Source organism: Pezoporus flaviventris, unplaced genomic scaffold (assembly GCF_033815535.1).
Source record: "Pezoporus flaviventris isolate CSIRO_AGI_PZ_B2104156 unplaced genomic scaffold, CSIRO_AGI_Pfla_v1 ptg000007l, whole genome shotgun sequence".
NCBI lineage: Eukaryota > Metazoa > Chordata > Aves > Psittaciformes > Psittacidae > Pezoporus > Pezoporus flaviventris.
In genome coordinates this window covers 67493963-67511724 of record NW_026892555.1, presented here as the reverse complement: position 1 = coordinate 67511724, position 17762 = coordinate 67493963, and the positions used below count along the sequence as shown (strand labels likewise).

Sequence of the window (17762 nt, the reverse complement as noted above, 5' to 3'; positions counted from 1 at the left end):
AGGAGGACTTTAAATCATGGAACAGTAAGTTTACAGCACGTAAAAGTAAACCTTCAGAAAAATTTAGCCTAGAGCACAGCAGTAACATGTAGAACCTCCCCTAGGAAAAAAAAACATGGCCTGGGACTCAGTTCTTTGAAAACATACTTGATTTAAAACAAAAACTTTGTGGTGAAGGAAATAAACAAGAGGGAATCATTTGCTGTCTTCTGCCAGATTTAAAGCATTTCAGTAAAACTGTCTGTCAGTGTCAGTGGGAGAATAGATACCCTATACCAACAAACTGCTTGACTGAGCATATGTCTTCATACACAAATACTAACCCTCCCACAGAAATCCTCATTTTGAATATCTTCATCTGCCTCCAGGCAAAGCTCTGCTGCTTGCAACAGTAGCTGAAATTTGGCTGAGCTGACAAATGACTACCATTTCTCATTTGCAAGAGTAGGAAGATCCCTAAACGAAAAATTCTTCCATTCTTCTAAGCAGGCAAACATTTTCTGGCTTCAGGTGAGATAATGATCCCTATTTCAGGAAGTTCTGTTTACCACAAAGGAACACAGGAAACGTTACGTTATCAAGTTTCCAAAACAATGGATTTGGTTTGTAATGCGGATCCTAACTTCTTTCTTGTCCCTTTTTGTAAAATCAGTAACAGTTAGTTGAAACAGAATACCGAGAGCTATTAACACTGTCATAACAAGGATGAGGAAACTGCAACAATAAACCAATGAATTAGCTTTTCTAAAAAAAGCACTGCTGTTTTAAGGCAGCTTTTGGCAGAGCAGCAATCCAGCAGAGTTTCCCAAATCACGCTGCAAACCTTAAGGCTTCTCCCTAGAAATACCCTGCTTCACTCAGTTTACTGATTGCTGAGTCAGTCAGCTGTTAGCAGTGCCTTTCTTTTTCCAAGCTCGAACTCAGAAGACAGTTTGCTACGCAGGAAACAAGGTAAGCAGTTTACATATACATCATGCCTAAAGTCAAGTAGCAAAAAAATCAAGAATACTGAAAATCAGTACTGCAGCTCAACGCATAATCCCCTACTCCCTAAGCATTTGCTTTTATCCCCGCACTCTGTTCTGACAACATCACATTTGGGTACAGGTTAGAGCTAATTTAGCATGTGCTACAATCCAAACAATTTTGCAATCTATGTCACAATACGTGCCTAAGGAAGGGAAAGAATAGCCGGGAAAAGACTGTTTACTTCAGCAGCAGTGGCAGACTGGCATGCTCGTGAAACTAACAACCTAATTCTTAAATTTTGAGACATGCTGTTGTTGTTACACTAAATCTCAACAGCCCGTTCATGTGATAATTATGTCTTCTGTTTTCTCGAATTGCTTTTTGGAGTTTGGCTTTGGCTGGTTTTTGATTGTTGGGTGAGTTTCCCCCCCCAAAATTATTATATATGTGTTTTCTGTCTCAATTTATAAACATCTCTTTAGCAGATGGACCAGGAATATTGTGAATTACATCACAATATCATGAGAGAAGGATTATTAATCCGATACCTGGCAGAATGCTTCAGGATATGAAAAACTTCCACTACTGGAAAACTCTAATAGCTATTAAAATATAAATTCAACCATCTAGCATTTTCAGTAACTGCAAAGACATCAGTTGTATAAATTCTTGTTTCCCTAAAACACCTGTCTGGTTCAGGGTTGAGGAATAATTCTTGTTTGAATGTTCTAGAAAGGAATGAAACAGAAATCTTCCATATAGAAGCTCATCCTAGGGTACATCAAAACTTAGGAAGCAGTAAGAAAACATTCTTAATGTTTAAATTTCTAATCAACCCCTAAAACCAAACTTACTGAAGATAAAATAATGTAAAAAATAGGCTAGGTATTTGCTATGTTGAAAGGAAGGTCAGGATATAGAAAGAACTATGACATTTTATCTGACAGCAGGTTATGTTATGAACACTTCAGCAAGCATCAAAGTGAAAGAAGGCACCTTTTAAAAATACAGTTAAATATAAAGCAATAAAAATATCAATGTACCACTTCTGTTCAGTCAACACAGAACTAGTCTCACTCCTTTAGACAGATGGGAAAAAAAAAAAAAATCTTTGGAAATACTATACTGTCTTAAACCACTTTACCCCAGAATGTCTGACATCAAGTAAAGCAAGCAGGAAACTCTCAACACTTTTGCACACCTCATGATAGGCCAAACCAAAGCTTCCCAACTCACTCTGCTTTCAGCTAAACTGTTTGACAAAGTCATACTCTTAGCAAACCGCTTCTTAACGCTGGCTCACATGGAAAGTATCAACTGACCTTTTTGTATACATTAGGAAACGTACTATGTTTTTTAAAGACTCAACTTCAATTCATCATTAGTAACTAAACTAGAGGAGAAGTGCCAGCTGAAAAAGCAACCTTCCTCTGCAACTGAAAACTGGAGGCTTGTAATTACCTCCCTGTGGGGCTCCCACCAAAACAGAAGACCAGCCATTTGTCAGGATACCGAAGCTGGATTTCCGTAGTATGATACATGAACAGTTAGCTTCAAATTACTTTGATATAAAATTAATAAGAACCAACTTACAAGTACCAGCTCAAGTACTTCATCAGCTTCAAAAGAATAGCAAATGCTGAGAACAGTTATTTGCTTTGCAAGATGAAGTGTTCTATAGACCAAGTATGCTCAAACCACTGATTCGTCAGCATTGCTCTTGTATTTGCACCAAAAAGCATTCCATACTTCCAGAAACTAAGCTCTAAATAAAGATGACTTAAATATGACCCTTTCAACAAAAGCCTTATCAACTTTCATATTCATGGAAAAATTATATACAGAATGGATAATTCAATTTGATTTCCATACCATAGCAACATTCTGCTTACTCATCAAGAATGAATATGGCAAAAAAGTCTGTAATAGGCATAAAGTTCAGTGCTATCTCCAGAACATGTATATGAAAGAAAACTACAAGAATTTAGAGAGCTGTTTATACAAGACATTAAATTTACCTGTCTTGCCTGTCTGGCTTGGACTACCATGTAATTTTTTGCTCACGAGACATCATATCTTATCCAAATACATCAACTGTCTTGTCTACCTCCTCAACAATTATTCCAACATGCCCCAGGGCTATAGCAGTGTGCCCCACACTGTAAATGAAAGCAGACATTATGCCTATTTTACATTTTAATGGGGTATATATAAATCCCTCCCATTTCTTGCAAAGATCCCACAGCTATTTTCCTGCTAATCATAGCTCATCCTCATTTGTCTGAATTATATCAATATCTTTAGCTTTTAAAACTTAATTTTTTGTTGTTACTTTTATGCCTCCATTTCCTGAAAGCACAAACAAGCACAAAAAGGAAACTAAGTCTATGTCAAAAGTAAATTTTACTCTTGTGAAAGTCAAGAGGGGTGGTAAAGAAAAGGTCAAACCGACTTTTTCCTACCTGCAATTGGCTAGACAGGCTAATGATGCTAGTTAAACCTTAGGCCTACAATAGGCAGATTCTTCCAGTAAACACTTCTAGATCCTCTTAATAGCTCTGGATTTGAAAACTCTTTAAATAATTAGCCTGCTATACAACCATAACTGTTACTATTTGCCAAAAGAAACGGTGAGATACTATTTAGCAATTTATGTGTTTTGTTATCTTCTTTCAGTGAAATACATTTACATTTTATTGTCTCTCCTCCCCTTCCTCTACCAGTTTTCTGCTGCCCATTCGTTTCCTGTCTGCCTGTACTTGGAGCTCCCAGTGCATGCGTTTAGGCAAATCACTGACTCGGAGACTCCCGTGTTGCTCATAGCCGCAGTAAATCAAGAAGTTGAAAAGAGGAATGTCACTACTTCCTTCACATTACTCAGTACAGTTGTCCACAGGAGGTTGATGATCAAAGCTTTAGTCTCATCAACAGGACCTTGTACAGCAGTTCTTATTTCAAAGCTATTCACATGCTACCAAAGCCTTTAATTCTGACACACCTTCAACTACTTTTAATCATTAAAATGCTTGGTAACATCACTTACGCACCCAGTCCCAATTTTCCTCAGTCTCAAACATTTGCTTTTTGAGGAAACGGTCTTTTGAAATAGCCTTCAACAAAGCAATGTCTCATTATGAGATTTTATTTTATTTTTTTAAGCAGAGCTCTGGCCTTCGACCATTTACAGCTTGCATACTGAAATAATTAGAAGCTGCGCAGCCAACAGTACAGTATTTCAATATTGTGACCCAGTGATTTACTTACAATGTCAATGATCCATGAATATTACCAGAATGAAGAGAAGTTTGAGCGCAACAGACAGTATTACATGTAATTTGCAAATTTTTGTTAATATACTAAAAGAGAAAAAAAACAAACAGATCTGCCACCAGGCAGATCAACAAATATGAAACTGAGACACCATTAGCAACAAACAAAAAAAATACACCTTAAGAAAACCTATGCTTTTTATTAGAATTTTGAGGCTTGAAGCAAACAACTCTTGATTATCCTTTTTTTATGCTGAGAAAATTGTTATATTGTTACATACTGCATGTGGAAAAAGCAGACAATTCAGGTAAAAACTGGAGTAAAAGTATAAACGACAATGTTAAAAATTTGTCCACACTTAACATTTCATTTCTTAGTAAGTCAAATCCTTAAAATGATATCATTTAGTAGCATTCATTCAGGAAAGTGAAAGCATATTAGAAATGATTACACTATTGCTCATAGCATAAAAAGTCTTTCCTAATAGTTTCTGTGACATTACTATGTAGAACACATATCCAAAGAAACTAGTTCACAACTAAATATTCAACAAGTGAATTGGAAGGAAATCTGAGCAAACAGTTGCTTTATTATTTTTCTCAAAACACGCTTCTGTACAAGTAACTGCCGCAGTTCAGAAATAAGGCCCGGTTTTCCCAATGCAGTAAGGTGTCTAGTTTTAGTCTAGAAAATATCAGTATAACGACACTGAATTGAACATCTTTCATTCCTTTTCCTCATGATATTCAGAAAGTAAATAAACTAGGTTATCATGCTCCCTAATTATATCAGCTTACGTATTTGACATGTATGAACAAAACATTAATCATCTTGTCTGAAATCTGCTTTCCTTTTCTTTTTTCAAGAGAACAGGAGATGGTATACTTAAGGGATAACCACTTTATAAATTAATTATGTCTTCTATGAGTTTATTTCAAACTATAACCATTAAAAGAAAGAAAAACATTCAGTAAATTCAGATTGAAAAGTTCTTAAGTGAACTGTGGAAACTTGGTGCCAGGGAGAAGAAACACAACCAACTACTCATTAATACAGGCAAAGTAATTTAACTTTTACCACTGTATTCTTCTAAAAAACTATCCCATAGCAGCAGCTGACTACACATTTATAATTTAAAATGACCAGGAACACAGCAGAAGTAGCAGCACACTGAAAAATATCTGATGGAACGCTGACGCTTAGAAATAAATTACAGCTAATCTGCAAGCAACCCTTGACTGCCAGCCTGCGAGTTATCCCACCTTGTGGAAAGCAGAACTTGTGGCCTGACCTCCCACAGTGAACAGCAGTAACATCAGCATCTTGCTGCTGCTGCCGCCCCTTGCAAGTTCTCCTTTATTCCTCCACCCCCAAAACAGCCATTCCCCACACGATACTATTATATCTTCCCTCTTTTTCTTAGTTACCAAAGCAACAAGAGGTACCACATGATAGGATTTGTTCCAAGGTTTAGGTATGCCACCTGATCAGTTAAACCATGTCTTTGCTGAACAGGCAGGCTAGGGAAAGAATAGGCAACTGTTGAGCTGTTCACTTTTCTTCCTCAGAATCAATTTTCTCCAAGCTCATGCCAATTCAGTATTTTGGGGATTTCTGCCCATCAAGTATGACTAAAAGCAGCCTACAAACTGGGGGGGGGGGGGCACAGGGGAAAATAAATGAAAGGCTCAAGGTTAACAGAGCACGAGATCAAACGCTCAAAAGGCAACTCTTCCTCTCCTGCAAAAGAGGCTTTTGTTGCCTGGCTGGAGAAAGTATTCACATAAAAAAACTATTAGCTTTTACAACAAGGACTACCACAGGGCACATTATTACCATATTTGACATGTGGTGACAAAAAAGACAAACTGGGTAGAGGACAGAATGCCACCAGTGCTGGTACCACCATAGTAATGCCCTCCCACCACTTTATATCTGGACATTTGACATTTGATCCACAGAATGCAGCCCCAGCAAGTGCCGTCAAGTTTTCCCCAAGGTCCTCCAAACCTTTTGTGAATTTTGTCTTTAACTTTCTTCTCTCCTAGAAGAGCCATGTAAACAAAATATTTATAAATATTAAGCAATCTATCTTTCTGAAGCTGAACAGAAAACAGTATTATTTCCATAAACCTTCATTTACAGTAGATACAGAGATTTTCAGATGTACACATAGTTTCAAGATACAAGTCTCTTAAAATTTCCTAGTCTATATACAGTTGATTTGATGGGCTTGGAGGTTTTCCAGTAATGTTCCTCCATAAGCATTCAAGCTTTTATAAATACTTTCTTTTTTCCTTCCCCTCCATCTGAAACAGATCCCTTTTGGAATAGGAAGATAACTCTTCAACAAGTATTTGCATAAAACTGGCTAAACTTTCTCCTTCTTGTGCAGGAAACTGACTGCTCAGCCCATAACAAGTTTCACGATGCCAAAGCAGTAGCAGTTCCAGATGCCTCCAAAGAGCCAAACTAATACTCTTTCCTCCAAACCGCAAGAGTCAGATTTGGAAATCTTTAAACACAGCATTTGTCACTTGGGCCACTGTGCTCACTTCCTCTTCAATATGCCCGGCCATAACCAGACTTCAGTTTACTGCAAAGATGCCAGTCATCACTCTTCTCTTAAAGAGATCTTGTCTCTCTCTCCTGACACATACTAGTTTATCAAGAAATCCAAATTACTAGCCATTTCTATTATTTTGACTCCTTTCAGATCCATTTCTCCCCTCCCATTCTTGAATCATTACCACATCCTTCTGAATAAAAATTAATGATATACCCAAAAATTAATTATATACCCATACCATGCATTACACACCCAAACAAATGGAAAAAAAAAAATGGAGAAATCACAAATTATGGGAAACTGTTAGGCTGATATAATACAGCAGTAATTGATAAGAGCTGTTCTAAAGTAACAATTAGCCAACATTCTACAAGTGACAGATATAGAAGCAAACACTGTCTCTTAGAATAACAAGAAGTTGTTCTTGTTTCTGCTCCATAGAAATAGACTGTACAGCTCATCCCCACAGACGGAAGCAGTAGTGAATCATAATTTCATTAGCTTCCACAACAAAAGATGGTTTGATTTTAAGAAAGTTGGTAGCAAATGGTTTTAGAGTCTCAGAGTTGAAAATGTAGCTACAAGGATCCCAAGGTCAAACATTTGCTTTGGAAATCAGTGTCTGGCTTGCATGCTATTTAACTCTGGGCACTTCTGCATAGAAGCTGTTGATTTTAAAACACATCCCATTCTGGATTCTTTGTTTAAATGCTAGTGACCCAAACTAGTGGATTAGTACAAACTACTGACTGCAACTCCGTGCTATTCAACTCCAGTGCAAATAACATGAGGTATGCGATAAAAAAATAAAAGGCACTGTTTTCCTGGCATAAGCCAAGATGTTTTATCAAGTTTTCAACAAAGGAAAACGTGGTCAAAATGAGTCCTTAGATGTTTTTCAAATACATAACACTCATGAAATATAGAGAAACCATTGTTTCAGCTTTAACAATCTCCGACTGTGTTTGAGAAAGAACAGTTCTGGAGAGAAAAGGAATAGTCATGATAGTCTAAAACTGCATAAGAAAGCTTTGACATAATCCAAAGCAAGAAAATTACATATTATTGTACGTCTTTGAATCAGATCACAGCTGAGATAGGGACAATTGGTTTCTGGCACACAGCAGATTTCAAGCATTTACTGGTTGCAGAAGAGTGATTAGTTTTCTTGGACATGGAAAGACAAAATAAAAGATGTGATTTGACAACTTCACAAAGGAGGCAAGGAGGCAAATAACACTCAGAAACACGGGGCTTGGTCTTCTGGGAGGTTTTATAGGGTTTCTTTTATAAATATTTAACAAATTCAGTACAAAAGACTACTTGGTTTCCTTCGGGGACTGGTTAACTTGCATTTTTTAAAATAAACTGCTGTAGACAAAGTTTTTGTGATTTAGAGCTGTGATGCACAATTAGATATATAGGCTGATGAGCATATTTTGATAGAGAAAAGTTTTGTGCTGGGTCTGCATACACAAGATGCACATTGCTTTAAAATGTTTGAACCAGTTCTGGTTACTCGCTAGACTCCAGGAATTGTTCATAGCTTTTCAACACCTTTTTTCACTTGATGGAATGACACCATAGCAGAATAATGTTATGAAATAGTACTTTCAGTTGAAATACCAAAACCACCCACCCACTTTCAACTTTAACAACTGCTCTATATGGCTTTTGAATATATAAGTTAAGATTTTTCCAGACGCTTTTGTCAGAGTAACTCAGATTCTGCTGTACCGCATTCAGGTATCTTTCTTTTCACTACACTTTTACAAGAGTTGATGGAGTGTTTAATATTTTCTTCAGGAGTCTTAGTGTTACTGACAGTCACGGTACTGAATTCTGCCTCGTTCTTTACCATTTTGTACAACAAAGTAGTATTTCAACTACAAAATACAAATTATTTTAGATTTGATAAAATATTAATGCAGCTCCCAGCAACTCAATGAACCTATTCACAGCTGAACATCAAATACAGATTTTAGAGCATGTAAAACTTATAATGAACACTATTTTTTCTAAAGCTATACCACCAATACTTTTTAAGCTCTCAGCACAGTTATTTTGAAAGCTTGATTATTGACCGTTTACTTCTGGAACTCTGCACGGCTGAAGCAGTCAGTCCTTAAGGCTGAAATGTTGATCTATACACTTTGAAAATATTTTAGTCCAAGGTTCATAAAACCTGCAACGCCACAGGTTAAAACCAATTTGAAGCTGAAGAGGAAAAAGAATGAGAAGACAAATCAAACAAAACATTTTTGATGAGTATGCCATCTAATGTATCAGCAGTTGCCCCATTCTGTTCTGCTTTAGCAGGGAACTTGAGCTTTTACAAAGAATAAAGAACTCCTGTGTGTCCTTCCTGCCACATTATTCCCCCTATTCACTTCAGTGCCCAAGTAAACCACAGCTAAAGCTGAAGAAAAGGGACTGCTGAGCAGTTTGGAGTTGTGTTCCCCACAGCTATCTAGCCCACATTTCCAAAAGGTTACCAGTCTGTTCTTGAAAGAGGCCAGATTTTTCAGATTAAAGGCAAGTCTCAAGCAAATGCAAGTTCAACTTCCTGGACTTCCCTCTGCTACCTGTAACCTTTTTCATACATACACAGCATTGCAGCAAGGAGTAAGTCATGGTAAGAATCTAAAGGCCTTTCAAAGTTTGTGAGAAGATACAAAGAATGTATAACTTCTAATCTTCATTAAGGCTCCTGAAGGTGGAACTGTGCTTTCCTACTCCCTGAAGTTACTGGATGATTTTGTACTTTTCATGCCATTTCCAAGACTTTCAGTTCAGGAATGTAAACCACAAAATCAAATATTTACCAATGTCAGCCTGAAAAAGAACTTAAATTTTATAACCTCTCTTGCACGCAGAGGGCCTCAAGGGGCAAGGTTCATTTTTCTTGAAATATGTATTTCAAATAAGCATATTTAAATTTTAGTACCTCTGCTACACTTTAGGAAGCTTAATAATTGTAGTATGATGTGTAAATATCTGCAGCATAGCTATGATTTGAAAACTGAAAAGGTTTACTAAACTCTTACTAATTTAAGTACCTATATTTCTTAAACTTCTGATTGCTGAGCCCTGAATTAAAAAAAAACAAAACTTGTAAGAGTATCATGGGAAAAGTGGTGAAAGAAATTACACACTGCTTGCAGGGGTGTTTTTTGTTTTTCTCATTCTCTAAGTATACCTGCTATTCCAAGTACCTCTTTGGAACAGGACTATTCTGTTATGCTGTCTTCAACCATTTTTCTAAGAAATATTCATTTCATTCACATGGTACTTACTACAGGCAGCAGGGTTTAAAACAACAAAGTAGTCTTAAAAAAAAAAAACAAAGTTCTGTGGAAATGTGTCCTTAGCCTCTTTCCAACAGTCACTAACTCATAAACTGGACACTCAAAGTAGGATTCCAATCAGCAGAAATGGAAGTAATTTCTTATAGAAGTATTGTCTGGAGACAATAGTCAAAGCTGAGTTTTGCATCTAGAATTAGGATTCAGCTTCTGTGTTTGAAAAGTGTATCAATCCTAATTACCCTGAGTACACAATGAACTGAAAATTAAATAAATCCATTAGTTTAATTTTAGCTTAAATGAGTCCTTAAAGATACTTGAAAAAATGCCCCATCAGTGAATGTTGAAGAGAGCTTTAATGTATTTAATGCAGAAACATCATGAACAGGATGTGCACATAAGAGCCCAGATTTTTCTTACTGATAAATTATTCATAGGGATAATTAAACTGATGAACTTCACCACAACTCTCACCAATCCTATTTTTTTCATCTACAACTGATTTGCACTTGGAGCATCTGAAGATTCGGAAGCCTATTGTACTTGTGGGGGTTTTTGTTCGTAGGTCGGTTTGTTTTGTTGTGTTTTTTTAAGCATCGCCTAGCAAAGTTAAGAACTGAACACATGAAATTACATCCTCTGGTCACCCACTTTTGGCTGGGGTGAGACACAACTTTATGCTTGATCTTAGTCCCTGCTTATCCGGGCCACTCTAGTTAAACTCATTTTAGAACACTGTTGTGGAGACATCTGATTAAGACCAGTACTAGATACCTCTCTCTCTTTAAGGAAGTCTATGGTCATTTAATTGATTTTTATGTAATAAGCCCTTCTAAATCTCTCTCTACACATGGACAGTTGATTAAAATCCATCACCAATATTCCCATCCCCTGGTTTGCTCCTTACAGAGCCTTCAAAAAAAAAACAAAACAAAACAAAACAAAAAAAAACAAAACAACAACAAAAAAATCCAAAAATTCATTTCCCTATCCATGGAAGAATCCTGGCATTATCCCTTTTAACTTTCAGTGCAATTCTGGTTATCATTGACAATTTACACTAAAGCATTGCTAGCATACAGAATGCAGGCTTAAATGGCATGGAAAAAGATATTGATGACCCATAGCTACAGAAAAATAAACAGGTTCAGATTCAAGTTCTTCAGGCTCTGCTGGCCTTCGTCATGTTAGGTCTGTACAGTGAGGCTAGTACTCCTGTCTCCTGTAGAACTACTTCATGCGAGACATCTATGCACTGTGATACTATGGTAATTCCAGTGCTGACAGGAAGCACCAGCTGAAGTGCTGGAGTCTACTCTGATGCACTACAAAAAAAGAAAAGTCAAAGAATAGAACATATCCTCCCTCTCACTTGCCCGTAACAAGTTTTCACAGGTAACATGGTTGCTGAATGTCATCCTGATTCAATTGTTCCACATAACTGGGATGACAAATTTTGTCATATGACTTCACTTACATGTCAGGAATTCCCTTACATGATGGGATACTGTGGAACTTAACATGAAAAAAGTACCACACCCCATTACAAAGAAATACTACTACCAAAAAAATTGTAAGAGTTTCTCTGTAGTAAGAAAAAAAAAAAATCCTAGAGATTTTATCGCTCGCACATCTTAAGCGATATTAGCACTACTGAAAATAAAGCAGACTTCCCAAAACATTTACAATATTACACTGGCTTGCAATTTACAGGACAACGTTTTAAAAAGCAAGATGAGCATTATGGAACAAAGAGCAGTTCACACATTCTGCCTCCAAAGGATGCTAATGCTCTTTCAGCTAGACAGCAAAACACTGAACTGGCTTATCTTTTGGGTAAGTTTTCTAACAGAATAACGTTTCTGAAAGTTGATACCAGCATTGCACAAGATAAAAAAAAAAAAAAAAAGGCATGAAACACTTCCCTCCTTAACTAGGAATGAATTTCACAGCAGCTGTACATCAGCTGGTCCCACAGTCTGAACCTCCACAGCAACAAACTGCTGCTGCTTTATACCATTCTTCTCCAGCAGTAAAACTTGCCACATGAGAACAAACAAAATGTCTTGGAGACCATCGGGTTATGCAGAATAGCAGCCTGCAACATAAATTGTGCTCAATGTCCCTACCTGTGTATCTTTCAAATGCTAGAAAAGATCTGATAATGAAGGAAAAATACACAAGCTGAAACCATCAATGAGAGTTGCTGTGGTCATTAAACACTGATTCCAGTGAAAAGACGTCATTACAAAGCTCTGCCTATTAAGGGTAACTTTTTAATTCCACAGAAATGAAGCTGTCTACTCCAACACCAAAGCCAAATACCTTGGATTAAAAAAAAAAAACAACAAACCTAAAGTTGTGAAACCACTTCACAAATGCCATACCATAGTTATCTACCACTTAAAGGCACAAGAGAACAAGAAAAAAAAAGTCATGGATTTTTTTTTCGTGATTGAAAATGAAACCCTGGATCACAGAAGCAAGGATGGTAACTGATAGCAAGAGGCAATCTAGGGAGACCACCCTGCCAAGGGTAACTTCTCTTAATGGACCAGGTCTCCAAGTACATTTGCTTTCACTGACAGCTAAGGTTACCAGCTAAGCATACCTTTTTATGTTAACTTCTCAGTTCCACTGGCCTTTCAAAGAAAACGTGAGGAATCAGAGTCACGTATCCTACAAGAAACTACAAACCACAACTCAGTAACTTGCATAGTGTAGGGCTTTAGAATTAAAGTTAATTCTCTTTAGTGGATTATAACAAGAGACCTTTATGTCAACCTGATGGTAAGAACGCCTCAATCAGCTGGGAGTTACTACAACAGTACATGCACTAGATATTTATGCGGTGCTCAAAGTCACAAGCTTCTATTCAGCCGAAAGTAAACGCCCCTTAAAAACCTTCAGATTTCATAGTGCAAAACCATAGTTAAGTAATCAAAAAGTGAATAATAGAGCAGTTAGCCAGCTCTTTAATACATTAGCTAAAAGTATATCAATTCCATTGATTTTTATGATGGGCTGATTTCGCATAATGGATTGAGCTCACTAGAAGGACTGTAAAGGGGAAAAAATGCTTTGCCAGAATTAGTGGAAGATGGTGTCAAAATGCTTTTATGACAAGCCTACTGTTAAAACATTTTATCTGGGGATGCTAAATTTAGAATATAACTGTCAAGAATAGATTTGGTACTAAAACTTGAGTAAAAGCTATGATTACACCTCTGCAGATGTATCTCACAGATTTCAGTTGTATTTTGCTTTAAAGATTTTGTTTTATTCCTAGCTAAGAAACAGGAAGCTTGGACTATGAATACATAGTCAAGCTTCAACACAGCAAAAGGTTAACAGCAGGATGCTCCAAGGATCCATAAAGCAAGCAACATTTAAAGGCATTAATTAATGAACTGGAAAGGAAAGTAGAAAAGTTAACAGTTATATAGGTTAGCCAAGTACAGAAGACCAAAAATATAACCAACTGGGAGCTAATCAACTATGATGTACAGGTGTAACAGTGGCAGATAAATTCAATGTTAATAAAGGCAGAAGAAATGTCACTGAGAGTTAAAGGCAGAATTATTAGTATGGTCAGCAACCTTCTAAATTGAGTAGACCTAGTGTAAATGAGAAGATTACAAGCATCCCTGTGGAAGTCAAGGAAGATCTCTGTTCAGTATAAGAACATAGCTGATGAAAATTAAAAATATCAGGATTCAAAAGCAGCAGTGGCAAGCACTAGCAAAACTGTATCTTCATACTAAAACTAGTGGTTAGTTCTCAATCATTACCTGCAAAAGGTTGCTGCAACATTAGATTAAGTGAAGAATTAGAAATTAATAATGTTAATACAAAGAATCACAAAGCAAGACATGAAAAAAATACATTGTTATGGACTAAAAAACGTAAACAGGAGGGAAATAGTTTACACTCAGAAATTAAGATGCTGCTCACTGAAAGGGGGAATACAGTTCAGAGGTATGCTCTTTTGATACAATGCATATGCAAGGTAATCTCTAGTTCATCTTTATAATGAAGAAGGACAGAAAACTGGACTGTGATGAGGAATGTCACATTTAAGGATCCAGGCCCACTTCTATTAAGTATTTGTGTAACTGGTGCAAGCCCCATACCACGTCAGAAGTATTCAACATTGGCCTCCTGTAATACTACTTATATCTGCATGAGCTATTCATCTAAGTAAACTCCAAATAAACGTCACTGCCATAATTTCAATGCTAAAATCACAGTGATGGCCCTTGGGGGGAGGGGGGAAAGGGGAAGAGAGGAGGGGATGAAGTGGGGGTCCTAAACCACCACCTTCCAAATAAAATTTAAAAATCGAGATCCTGAAGAGTAACACTGGAATGCAAAACACACACTGTAACTGAAAGACAGCAGAGTACAGACTTCCAGGCTTTGGTTAATAATTTAAGACCACTAAAAGAACTCTGAAACTCTTGATAAAGCAATTGGTTTATAAGCATGAAACAGCACCATTCTCAAAAGCCCCACTCCAACTGCTAAAAAAGAAACTATATTTCAATTTGTGGGTCAGTCCCTTGTAAGCACTGAAGGCTCCCAGTACAGGTCAATGTGCATCCAGAGATGGTTCCTGCATTTCCACATCAAACACAATTAAAGAAAAAGACTGAGGATGACTGCAGAGACAAAAACCTTCCCATTTTGGCCCTGTGTATCAAACTTTTGTGCCAGGTGGATCATCTGAGACTTAGCATGTGCACTAAAAAGAAAAAATAAATCACTGAATATATAAAATGCAAAATCTGTCAAGAAGCTCTTGTCTCTTGAACTAAACATAATGTAAATTGCATTCAAATCATTTAAGTATTTGGAAGTACCCTATTTTTAGATGAGTGTTCCTGGAGCTACTTTTTGTTCTCATTCCAAAGACAAACATCACACCCTTTCTGCAACAGCAGAAAAAAAAAACAGTTAACAATTTTACACCTAATGTACAGCTTATCCACATATATGCAACCAAGAAAGGACAGCGGGGTGCTATTTCATTAAAGCAGCAATCTGGTACTGAAATCTATTCTAATCTTTCTCTGTATAGCTTATTCCTGAACTCATTTGAACAAATGCACCCTAAGATGATGAGGGAGAAGGAACAAATCATTGTGTAAAACTGAAACAGTACCACCTCACCACTAGGCTAGGCAATGACTGTCACATGGCAGCTTTAAACCATTTTCATAACTTCCATTAGTGTCTTTGAATTGCCCTGTTCCCACAGGAATGAGGTACATCAGGAGTAAGGTATCCTCATTCACACAACTTACAATTCTGAAAAGCCAGACAGCATCCAATAATAGTCTGAGTGTTATCATTGCCACCCTGATCTGACGGGTGACTTGTATGTGGCGTCCTTGACAGGCACCATTCGTACCATTTCCAAGATGACCACGTTGCCACAATCTCCCTATCGCCAATGATTTTGAGTTGTCTCTGATGCACATTCATGCTTCACAGACAAATTAAGCCTGATAAAAAGTGCTGGCACTACCACTTAAAAAAGACCAACATCACAGAAGGACACAGACAAAATTCCAAGTCACAGAAAATGACAAAGCTGGCACTAGAAAGTGAAATGCTTTCTCCAATATAAGCAATCCTTTGTATTTAGGAGAAAAACGAGTTCTGTGGTGTTCCAAGTGTTCAGAGCAACATGATCTTCACTGCTTTTGCAAAGGAGCGAAGTTGAGAGCAGCAGTGTATAAAAATACATGGTTAGCTACATAGTTTTGGTTTGCACAGCTGTTGGCTATGTTCATTTACAGTTCATGTAGTGCCAACATCATTTATATAAACAACAGAGGCTGGTTCTCTCCTGCTCATCGCCATAAAAGTTATTTCTCTCAGCAGCTGCTGCACAAAAATTAGTTTCTATTTCAGTATTGCACATTGTTAAGTTTACAAAGTGGCGGATTCTGGAGACCGCTGAAAACAGGTAGGACCTAAAGAAACTTAGCCGTATTTAATAACGAAGGGGAGGGAGGGGGAGATGGACGGCATACACTGCTTTCTTAGAGTGCAAGGAGGTAGTAACCCTCTCTTAACACGGATAAACTGAAAACTAAGTTGCTTTAGGCAACTACTTGAACGAGTTGCTTTAGGCAACTACGAGGAACGAGAACCTTGGTTTCCCTGACCCTCTCCAGCTTTATGAATTAAAAGGAAATATAAGGATTATCCGGATTCCGGCAGATAAGAGAGAGTACAAAATATTGACATATTATGTAATAAACATTAACTGATAGAACTTGATGTGACAGCGGTGCAGAGAGGTAGCGCCGCGGATGCTGCCAGGGTACTCCCCCCTGCACACACACATACACAGAGGCAAGCTCCTGGACTCTGCTGCTGACACACAGCCGCTCCCGACCCCTGGAACCAGCAACAGGACGTCCTCAGCCGGCCGCACACCCTTCTCCCCGGCGAGGATCGGCCCGGGAGCCGGCTGTGCGCGCCCATGCCCCCGCTCCGCTGGTCGGCCGGAGGAGCAGGCACCGCGGCGGGGCCGCCCCGCTCCCCCAGCCAGCCCGTGGGGAGGAAGCGGCGACCGGCCGAGGCGGCGGCGGGAGCGCGGAGAAGCCTAGCACCGCCGCCTGAACTTGGCGCTTCCCCTTCCCTCAGCTCCAGCGCGGGGCGGGGGGAAGCGGAACCCGAGGCGACCAGAGCCCGCACTCACCTCGGCCCTCTCTGTCGCTGCGGGGCGGCCGGACGGCCGTTGTGTGTGTGGTGGGTGGGGGGGCACCGTGCGGCGCCTGCCCCGCCGCTCCTGCGCCTGTCACCGGGGGCCCGGGGAGGAGAGTCCCGCAGGGTAAATCCTCCGAGCGGCGGCGGGGACGGGCACCAGCCGCGTACCGCCCGCTCGTCGCGGCGGCCGCTGCCTCGCACGAAGTTGAGGCGCGGCCGCCGTTGCCGCTGCGCGGCCGGAGTGCCGCCGGCGGCCGCTACAGCCGCGGGGAACCGGCGCCTCCTTTCGCCGCCTCGCTCCGCAGCCGGGGAAGGAGCGCTGCTGCACCGCCGCCACCGCCGCCCCGGCCCCGCTCTTCCTGCGGCTGCTGGGAGCCGCGCTCCGGGCGCAACGGCGCGGTCACACGGAGCCCCGCGGGAAAGCCTCCTTCCCCGCCGCCTCCTCCTCCCTCAGCGCCCGAGAGCCCTCCGCTGCAGCCCCGCGGCGGCGCCCGCTCCGCATGCCCCGTCACTCCGCGCACCGCCGCTTCTGCTGCTGCTGCCGCCGGCGGCGGCGCCCCCACCCGAACCCTCCTCAGCGCCTCGCCTCCATCACCGGCGTGGGGGCGTCAGCAGCGGCGGCGGGCGCAGAGAGAGGGGCGGTGACTGCCCGCCCCAGCGCGCGCGGGCACGTCCCCCGCCTGCCCGCGCCCCGCCCCGCCGCTACCCCGGATGTGTGTGTGTGTGCGGTGTGAGGGGAGGGGGCTCCGCACAGCGGGGTGCCGCGTACCCCGGTACGGCAGCGGCGGTCACCGCCTGGGGGCTGCTCGTTAAGGCCGGTCCCTGTCAAACATGCGGGTGGAAGCGGCTGTGCCTGCGCCCCCCTTCATACACGTACACTGTGGTGTGGGTGGGGTGTGCAGTGCTCGGGCTACCGGTGCGCGGCG

General features: G+C 40.1%; 1 protein-coding gene across 1 annotated transcript in view; it reads right to left on the bottom strand.

Moving 5' to 3' along the window:
- The window catches only part of GALNT1 (polypeptide N-acetylgalactosaminyltransferase 1), an 85783-nt gene extending 68395 nt beyond the window's left edge, over positions 1-17388 (bottom strand). Inside the window, exon 1 of the mRNA XM_061449086.1 lies at positions 16829-17388. The gene's annotated coding sequence lies outside the window, so the exon portion shown is untranslated. The remainder of the gene's footprint in view (positions 1-16828) is intronic.
- Positions 17389-17762: the final 374 nt, after the last annotated feature.